Below are 11,530 nucleotides of genomic sequence, written 5' to 3' on the forward strand. Positions count from 1 at the left end.
GTACAGTGACGTAATTCGTAAACAAATCTAACGTTGGTAACTTTTATTTTAGTAAATGGTCCTTAAATATCAAGTACACCTGTCTTCATAGCAAACAGAAATCTGAGGCCAAATTTTGCCACGAATGGATACATCATTTGACTCCACAATATAATAAGCACGGCAATAGCTCAAAAACCTGGCTCAAATTTTATAACACTCGCACAGCTCAGAGCGCCTGCAGGGTGTCGGAAAAATCGATTATCTTTTCAGTAAACTTTGCAACACTGTATTATCAAAATTTTGTACCTGTCAATGTACTGCTGCATACAATGTAGTAGAAATACTACTACTAAACACTTCATGGAATATTTGTAACAGTATGTTGTGAAAGTCTACGATGATTTGAAAACAGCAGTGGTTTCGGAATAATATTACAAATATTGTGAGACGCATTGCAAATATTGTTTTCAGGGAATGTCATCAGCAACTTTATAAATCATTACAGAACAATGTATTTGTCTGTACCTTGCTCGGTCGTGATGCGAGCTGTTCAGACAAATATCGGGGGGGGGGGGCGGCCTCCTCTCACACAGTTAGGGGTTGGCCGATGGTTGAGGGCGCCCCGTCACGGCGTACCTTACAGACTAAGCTAATATATGCTCAAACGGATGCATTTTATTGACAATAGGACCAAAAGGCACCATTCCTCTAAATTGTTTCTCACACAATGCTTTATTATTATATACTTTTTAAACCCCTTCACTTGTAATAATAATAATAATAATAATAATAATACTAATAATACTAATAATAATAAGGATGAGATGCAGGTTCGTTCGTTTTTTGCTCATTATGAAGCTTCATGGTATGTTCCATCATTTGGTTAAAAGATTTTTTGAAAATCGTTTATCAGGATTGTCCATATTTCTTGTAGATCTCAGCTCAAGACCTTGGGTTTTGTGAGGGGCAAGGTTGTCTCGAGGCGGTAGTTCACACTCACAGTGTTAGCTGCTCTACTGTTAATGCGTCAGGGAAAACTACAGAGCCGACAGTAGTCATCAAAGTTTAGTCTGGTTACTGTGTGGGTTTTGGGGCAATTCCACTAATATATATATATATATATATATATATATTATATATATATATATATATATATATATATATATATATATATATATATATATATATATATATATATATATATATATATATAAAACTTAACACTGAGTTTCTATATACATTTATAAATATTATCATGAACCATACAGTTCTAACCCAAATATTTCGAAGAGACTGAGCTAGCTCCTCTTCATCGGTGGGTCTCCAGTTCTGTCAAAGAAGTCAAGTTGTGTTACACTTTAAATACTGAAGACAGTGGTTATTGTCATGCAAAATAGTGTTCATGTCTTGGAATGGTATGAATATTACACTCAGCCAGCTGTGGAGTACTGGTGACTACTGGTTGCTATGTTACTGTTTTCTATTGATGCCATTGGTGAGTGTGTCTAGTTTTTTTCTATCCATAATGATTCACGTAGTTGAAGGTAGCTTTTATCTGGTGTGTAGAGTTTTTCAATTGCTATGATTCTGAAGTGTTTGATTAAGTGGGATGGTCCATTGAAGTGAATTGGTACTGGTTCATATTTATTGTTTTTCCTGATTTGTGATAGGTGATTCTGCATTCTTGTGTATAGTGTATCTCCGGTTTCTCCTACATAGACTATTTTTTCGCAATGTGAGCAATACATTACCCAGCGACGAATAGGAGCTCAGTCTCTTCGAAATATTTGGGTTAGAACTGTATGGTTCATGATAATATATATATATATATATATATATATATATATATATATATATATATATATATATATATATATATATATATATATATATATATATATATAATATATATATATATATATATATATATATATATATATATATGTGTGTGTGTGTGTGTGTGTGTGTGTGTGTGTGTGTGTGTGTGTGTGTGTGTGTGTGTGTGTGTGTGAACAACTGAAAGTCAAAAACTGCTTGACCGATTGCTTTGATATTTGGTGTCTAGTTGGAAAATTGTTCAAATGAAAATGATTGCATCAAAGATGTGGGTTTTGGGTCAAAGAATGTGATATTTGGTCAAAAGACTTAAACTCCAAAACCATTGGGCAGATTGGCATGAAATTTGATGGGAACATTCTTTGATGTGAGTAAATTAAGATTTGTTCATGACATGATGATTCCCTTAGTAATATGCAAATTAGGGCTAAAAATGTGTCTTTTGGGTCAAAAACCTATAATTCCAAAACTACTCAGCAGATTGGGCTGAAATTTAACAGGGATGCATCTGTGGGTGTATAAATGAAGAAATATTAAGCATATAATGATCTCATAAGTAATATGCAAAGTAGGTGTAAACATGTGAATTTTTGTCAAACATTTATATCTCAAAAAGTACTTGGTCATTGAGACTCAAACCTGGTGAGATGTTTCTAGAAGTGTTATTCTGCAGATTTTCTTCAAAATATTTTGACACAATTGGCCCTAGCAACCATGACCACGCCCATAGCATGAGTCAAACGGTCGTGTATTTCACAAAGATAACAATGGATCAATAGACAATTGAACAAACATTCAAAAAAACGTATGTACATTTGCCTAGCAACAAGACCACACCCATAGCAACAGCCAAATAATCACGTATATTGCAAAGATTTTTTATTTTTTTATTTTATTCATTCATCATCCAACAGGCTTAGCCCAATAACAGGACGACCTTGATAAAATACAATAAATGATTGAACAAAACGTGTACCATACAACACAATAACAATTACACATTCCCTTTACACAATGAGGAAAATACAATAAACATAAAGAAATACAAAATTAAGTAAAATTACCCGTCTGTATATATTAACTCTTTCAATTCAATTCATTTTTAAAATCAGCAAACGACGTAAAAAGGTCAATGCCATAAGGATACAGACTATTTAAAAGCCTCATAGAGCGCGATACAAATGCATGTTTGGACAGATCCATACGGTGGTTGGGAAGCCTAAAAATTTCCCTAAATCTAAAACACATTGGAGGAACATAAAAATTAAACTTATCAAGAATATCTGGGCAAATAAATCTAGAATTCACACATTTATAGACAAAACACAGGTCAAGAAATTTACGTCTAAGAGATAATGGAGGCAAATTAAAAACGCCGCATAATTCTGAGTATCGATCTGACTCATACACATAACCCTGCTTAAAGCACATATATTTAATGAATTTCTTTTGGACCCTTTCAATTTTCTGACTGTGGTTGTTCTGATGAGGGGACCAGACTACTGAGCAGTATTCTAAATTGCTTCTGACATATGACATATACAAAGTTCTCAAGGTTTGCACGTTGTCGAAATTCGAGCAAATACGCCTTATAAATCCAAGCATTTGAAATGACCTTTTAATAATATGATTAATATGCTGAGAAAAACTAAGGTTATGAGTTAGGTATACTCCTAAATCTTTGACTACTTGTACTCTCTTGATTGGCTGTTTATCAAGTTTATATGTATAATCAATCACCCTAGACTTAGTTTTCCTTGAAAAAGTTATAATATTACATTTATCGATGTTAAGATTGAGCTTCCATGATCTACACCATTTAGCAACGAGACTAGCATCAGATTGAAGAAGTCTACAATCGTAATCAGACTGTATTGACCTACAAAATTTTGAGTCATCTGCATATAAATACATTGTTGAATGTTTGATGACTGTTGGTAGGTCATTGATATACATAATAAACAAAAGAGGGCCAAGAAGTGACCCTTGGGGCACGCCAGATGGAACATGTATGTCATATGATTCGTTGCCCCCAAGAACAACTCTAACTAACAGGAATAGAAAGACAAATGAATAAACATTCAATAAATGTATGCAAATGTGCCTAGCAACAAGACCACACCCATAGCAACAGCCAAAAGATCACGAATTTTGCAAAGATAATATCAGGAATTCATACACAAGTGAACAAAAACATTTAAAAATGCATGCAAATATATCTAGCAACCATGACCACGCTCATAGCAACAGCCTAACGGTCGTGTATTTCACAAAGATAACAATGGATTAATAGACAATTGAACAAACATTCAAAAAATGTATGTACATTTGCCTAGCAACAAGACCACACCCATAGCAACAGCCAAGTAATCATGTATATTGCAAAGGTAACAGGAATAGAAAGACAAATGAATAAACATTCAATAAATGTATGCAAATGTGCCTAGCAACAAGACCACACCCATAGCAACAGCCAAAAGATCACGAATTTTGCAAAGATAATATCAGGAATTCATACACAAGTGAACAAAAACATTTAAAAATGCATGCAAATATATCTAGCAACATGACCACGCCCATAGCAACAACCCAATGATCGCGTATATTGCAAAGATAGCAATATGTTTGGATAGGCAACTGGATAGTCATTCAGCAGATGAACACCTATTGTTAACATGGACTAGCATATGGATAAACATTTTTAAAAACTGTAGAGTTGTGCTACAACGCCATTGGCGGTATTTGTTTGAGAACGCGAGAGGGGGACGCGAATTTCTTTTTGATCAAAATAATTTCTCCCCAGGGCCCCCTGCCGTAAATTCTGACAGTCTTAGCTCTGAAACTCGTAGCAGTAGTAGGTGTAGTCAGTTACATTGCAAAGTAATATGGTAAATGAGGCACCTTAAAACACCAGCTGTTATTCAAAATATATATTTTATGAACATAAGTTTCATCGTTTAGTTTCGCCGGTTTGTTACAGTTTTGATTTGATGTTCTGTAATTTCTTGATGCAATACCTGGATGATAATGAAGCTAGGATGTTTGTTACTAACGCTCTCACTTGGCTCACAGAAGGCGGGTACCTTTTCACAAGAGATGAGAACGAAGGTTAGTTAAACTACGAAATTTATGTTTATATTATGGTTTATTCTTTTGTTAATCCAATCCATTCTTTTTTTGTGAGGTTAGTTCATAACTTGAATGAATTTAGGCGTTTTTCTGTCGGACGATAATAATAGGAGATGATTTTTTGTATGTTGGGATGGGAGAAGATGGTATATTGGGATTGGTGAACGTGATATCTTGGGATAGGAGAGGAGATCTCTATGAAGAAGGTGATATGTGGGATGGGAGAAGGTGATACCTTGGGATAGTGGGAGAAGATGGTATATTGTGATATCTTGGGACAGGAGAAGGCGATATTTTAGGATAGGAGAGTGTGATAATGTACAATTCTGAATTGCATCAGTCCAACACAATATAATTGTGCAGAAAAGTGGACGTCTTACCATGTAAGTAACAATGACTTGTTTATCCCTTATTATCTAGCGTTTGATGATTTCCATGAAATACCAGTGTCCTACCCTACTGTCAGTCGATCTTTATCATCGTACAAAGATATCCTTTCTGGAACACGTATTCCTGCCAAAAATAGAGATGAAAATTTCCAGTTTTCGTTGGTGTCGATGAGTCAAGTACAGTCTGTGAAAGTAGTAAGCAATCTCACAGCAAAACGTTTACTGTGAACCTTGTTATTAGTTGACTTGATATAATTGTCCAACAACCATCTGATATCACAGATATATCAATAGTTTTCCAAGTAGAATGATACACCATTTACTCAAACTGTACCTCACAAACATGTTAATGGTTTTCATGGGTAGCATTTGCACTGTCCTAAAACAACTTATTACTTTATTACAATTTTCAAACTATTCTCCCTAAATTTTTTCACCAAAGATGGACTCACTAAAAACTGGTCATTACTTATAATTATAAAAAGACATTGTATCTGTTTATTAATGGTCATATCTGTAGGTACTGGGTAGTGTATTTGCACGTTTATGAGCGAAAGCGCTACTCTGTATTAAATCTCTCGCCATGTTAAAACTGTACCAGTTGTAACTGGAGTATCATGTTTCGATCAGACAACCACAAGATATTCACTGAAAATTTTTAAAATACACATAATGAGACATTGCACATGTTATGAGTAGTGGATATTATCCATAAACAGTACAGAAAGTAGTTGAAATCGTGATTTTTCCCTTTTAATGTACTTTCATGTCAATTAATGTAATTATGTGTCGTACGTATGTCATAATTGTGTCTATCACATTTCTTCGGCTTTATTATAGTTAGCTTAATTTTTAGTCTGGTTCAATAGTTCACCCAGTTAAATATTTCACCAACCATTTAGAGTAATTTCTCGTAGTCAATTGTTGTTGTTTTGGCGTAATTTCTCGTAGACAAATCGTAACCTATAACTGAAGTTATATTTTTTTCATTTTCTACATTTACAGTTGTACGGAAGAGAAACGGATTTCTACTTTATTCATCAAAAAACCCGGTGTTCCAAAAACAGACTGGACTACTCAAAAGCAAGTCGGGTTTTCCATGGTCCAATTCTTTTCTTTTAGTACTTTGTGGATAAATGATTAATCTTGGTAAATGGTGATTTCATTATTGTCTATCTTTGTTCCACAATCGTTGACAAAGTAAACATGTACATTTCAGTTTATTACTGCTGTATTTGTAGAGGGCTATCAGTGTACCAACATCTAACATTTCATGTTGGGACATAAACTGAATTCGAACCGGTTTAACTGAATCGATTCAAATTGATTCGATTTGAAATCGATTCATATTGGGACAGGGCTATTGACTAACAGTAATGTTACATTTGTATTTACCGTTGTGTCACCCGACGACAGTTACCATTCTCAGTGACTTCAAAAACTGTCAGTAAAAGTACACGACCGTCGGAAGTGGTCACGAATATGGCGACTTTTTTACGGAATGCATCCCACAGTTCAACAGATCGACGTACAAACACCCACCTGGCAATGTCATCACCCACACGTACTCGCACTCTTCTGATGTATTAGTGTGTTCAGCACACATGAGAGTTGAACCATTTGATATCCTGGGGGGAGATGCCAAATGGAGTTGCTCGAAAAAAATCCGGATATAAGTGGGTGATGGAAAAAAGACGTACCATTGCTGCTAGGAAAAACATTCTTGGCAGGGATATGATGTACAAGTTCGAGTGTACTGTTCAACCTGCAGTACATCTCAAACCAGGACATTTGTCAAATCATGACAAACATTTTTCTTTGGCCTGTGGTACCTATATATATTTGTTCTTTTCTCTGTTTCTTTCAGAAATCTTTTAATATTACTTCATGTAAGAGTTCAAACATAACTATACATAAGATTATAGATGTACATGTACTACCTAGCTACCACACCAGTTACAGAACATGCCAGGTAAATGTTTGGCTGTTTCCCAATCAGTGCTTCACATATCTTACACTTAGGGGCAAAAGTGAACTTGAAGGTTTCGTAACGGTAATCTTCATAGATAGTTTATAAAAAGAACTTAATCAAAATTTTTCTAGTCTCTTCAGTATGAACTTGTCAGAAGGGACGAATATAATTTCAATTTTGTACACTACATGTATCAACACTACAAATCATCCAGATCCAAGTTCACTAGGTATGACCTCCTATGTTCTCTAACATACAAACAAATGATTGCCGGTGAATCAGCGCAAGCACAACGTCGACAGTATCAAGATTCTGCAGCCAGAATCCATGCAATAGTGCAAGATTTTGAAAATCGTCATGTGCTAGATTTTCTTCGGGGAATAGCCCACAATTTACAGTTTTAAACACTGGCTGATCATGATAAACCGAGCCGAGTCACCATTTACTATCACCAAAGTTTTACGAGAATGTACATTCTGAGTCTCAATATTTTTTCTACTTTTGACTCGTTTTCTATCTTGTTACCTGTATATTTTATATTGAACTGATAATAAATAAATCTTTTCCAGTAAAAAAATGACTTCGGGTTTGTGTTTAGTGAGTATAATGTACGCAAATTGCGTCGGTAAGTTGCCGACGGTGACTTTTTAATGAATGACAAACCCGTACATCTGTAATACTAGTTTTTTTTTTCCTTCGGGGGCAGTTGTCCTTCGGGGGCAGTTGTCCTTCGGGGGCAGTTGTCAGGGGGCAATTATCCGGGGGGGGGGGGGCAGTTGTCCTTTGGGGGCAATTGTCCAGGGGGCAGTTGTCCTTCGGGGGCAATTGTCCGGGGGCAATTGTCAGGGGGGCAATTGTCTGGGGTGCAGTTGTCCTGTTACCAAGTGGATTATACTAGACATGCAATATTAATGCCCCTGTACCAATGTTAAGGGCTCACTTTTATGTGACATGAGAAACACATTTAAAAACCTATATTTACTTTAGCTTTTCGAAGCTTGGATATATTACCTCAGAGGCTATGAATAACCTAAAAATTCCCTAAATAGAAACAAAAAACTGCAGATCTGCCAGGGGAAATCCCCTAGGACTCACTCAACCCAGAGGTCATTCATGCATTAAACCAACAATAAGATTCACGAAAATTGGCTTTAAGAGTAAAATCCTCCAAAGCTTCTAGGGAGAGACGTAGGACCCCCATAAGAGGTGGACATATCCCAGTATCCAGCTCTTCCCGTACCTCTTACTGTCAAGATGCTATCAAAACTTTAGTTCAAAATCTTTTCAACCATGTGTATTTGCTTTTTACATGTTGGTGCTGTTTTGTAAAGCTTGGAAATTATTGTCCAAAAGTGTCTGTGAATAGTCTAAAAATTGGCTGTAAGAGTAAAAATCCTACAGGGCAACAGGGCAGAATCCCCCCCCCCCCCCAACACACACAAGAGGTGGACATGTCCCAGTCTCAATCGCTTTCCTCCACCTCGTACTGTCAAGATGCTATGAAACATTATTTCAAAAATATTTCAACCATATGTAGTTGCTTTTTACATGTTAGTGCTGTCTTGTAACGCTTGGAAATTATTGTCTCAAAGTGTCTGTGAATACCCTAAAAATTGGCTTTAAGATTAAAAGAATTAATCCCACAGGGCTGAAGCTTTATTTAAAAGCCTACGTGTCACTATCACTCAAGGTGTTGTTGTTCGTGTTACTCTTGTGCGCTGGAGATATAGAGTCCAACCCGGGACCAAATACTACTCGAGCAGTGACAAGGCAATCCAAATTATATGAAGTTGGTGTCGAGATTCCGGAGAGTAGTTCAGGTGGTAGTCAAATTCCAGAATTTAAAGCAATTTTGGACCAATTGTCTACTCTGAGACAAGAACTAACTGGGAAATTTGTAGAGTTGAATAATAATGTTAGAGTCTATGACACAACAGTTTCAAGAATCTGGTGCTAAAGTACAAAATTTGTGCCAAGAAGTACATGCATTAAAGGAAGAAAATCAACGTTTACAAAAAGACAACAAGGAGTTGCAAAAGCGCCTAAAAGTTGTGGACGATAGAGCTGAGCACATGGAAGCACAGTCAAGAAGAGAGAATTTAATTTTTCACGGATTTGCAGAGGAAGATCGCGAAACTTGGGAGGAATCAGAACAGAAAGTTAGAGATTATATTAAAGATGAGCTAAAGATCGAGGATAACATCAAGATCGAGAGAGCGCATAGATTAAAAACTAAGTCATCTCCTCGCTCGATAATAGTCAAATTTTCCCGATTTAAACAAAGAGAAATAGTCCTGAAGACGGCTAGAACTTACAAGAGAAATAATACGGACCTGGATTCTACTGTCGGGGTATCCGAAAATTATACTGAGAAAGTACGCGCCATACATAAGAAATTTAAACCACACTTTATTAACGCAAACAAAGAGAAATAGTCCTGAAGACGGCTAGAACTTACAAGAGAAATAATACGGACCTGGATTCTACTGTCGGGGTATCCGAAAATTATACTGAGAAAGTACGCGCCATACGTAAGAAATTGAAACCACACTTTATTAACGCAAAGGAAAATCATCAAAGAAGTACATTATCGTATGACAAGTTGATTATTGACGGCAAAGTATTCATATATGATTTAGAGAAAGATGAACTACTTCACTTGAGAAGCTAGGGGTGGGGCCAAGGCTCTAAGTCTCGCAAAACTGCCGATACCGTACGAACTATTCAACCAACTTTTTCTAGAGTTCTAAATTGTTTAGTGTGGAATGTTAGAGGGTTATCAAGTGAATGGAATGATTTCGGTTTCAATGATTTTATTACAAACTTTGATTTCATAGCTCTGGTTAAAACTTTCACTTCAGAACGGCAAGATTTCTACATTGACGGTTATTGCAGTTTTTCTACTGGTAGTCGTCGCACTCAGAGGATCAGGTGGAATTTTAGTTTTCGTTAAAAGTATTTATGAAAAGTTTGTTCAGAGGCTAGAATGCACTAAAGACTACATATTGTGGTTAAAACTAGAGTTACCAAACTGCAAGCATATTTTCAATGGGACATTGTATATACCATTGTATATATGTTTGCAGAGATTGAAAATGATATTGTGAATTTGACCGATGCGCATTGTGATGCTAAGTTTATGTTAATAGGAGATTTCAATGATCGTACTGGTGATTTATGCGATTTTGTTAACAATGACACTGGTATGTATGTATCTGTCGGAGATTATTACAATGTAGACACAGATGCAGGTGTTCGTCGTAATTGCGTCAAAGAAACAACTGATTATGGGAGCATTCTATTGAATATGTGTAGATCTGTTTCCATGCGTATTGTAAATGGTCGCAAAGCTACAGATTATGAGGGTAATTTTTCTTGCATTTCAGACAATGGTGCAAGTGTAGTAGACTATCTTGTAGTTTCACACAATATTCTCAATGACGTGTCCGATTTTAAAGTTGGTTGTAGAACTGAATCAGATCACATGCCAATAGAGTTTACATTGGATTATGTAATTTTACTTTCATCACAGAAATCGTATATCCATGTAGCAGTACGTGGAGAGTTAGGCCGTCCAACTTTAAGAGCATTACGATTGGTTAAAATAGTTAAATATTGGCTCAGAATTCTAAACATGAGTCAAAGCCGTTATGTCATGAAAAATCTACAGTTTTGCCCCTACGGGAGGCATTCAGTTTAAATCTGGTTATAAAGTAAAGCCTAATTACTGAAAATCATTTATTTATACAGAAGTAAATTATATTTAATTTTTATAGTGCATTCTTATGATATAGCCTAAGTACTAAAAATCATTAATTATGCAATGACTCAATAACCTCTATGATGCATGTGCTCCCTTGGTATAATGAATGCATGTACTGAATTGTATAGAACTGTGAATATGCACTCTTCATATATAGCCTAATTAATGGAAATAAATATTTATGCAAATGGTTATTAAAACTAAAAGCTAAATGAACAAACATCTCAAGACGTGTTGTTTGTTGCGTTTTGGGATGTGCAGTAATATAGTGAGTGTTTACTACAAATATGCCTGCCATTCAGTAAAAGTTATATGAGCACCAAAATAATGCTTGTGTATAGTTCATTTCTTCAATATTACTTGTAAACAACCTGATTTAAAAGAATTGACAATATATAAATACTACAATGAGTTTGTGATAGGCAGGAATTTTGGATTTCGATAATTGACCCCGAAGGT

Source organism: Glandiceps talaboti, chromosome 2 (genome assembly GCF_964340395.1).
Source record: "Glandiceps talaboti chromosome 2, keGlaTala1.1, whole genome shotgun sequence".
Taxonomy (NCBI): Eukaryota; Metazoa; Hemichordata; class Enteropneusta; family Spengelidae; genus Glandiceps; species Glandiceps talaboti.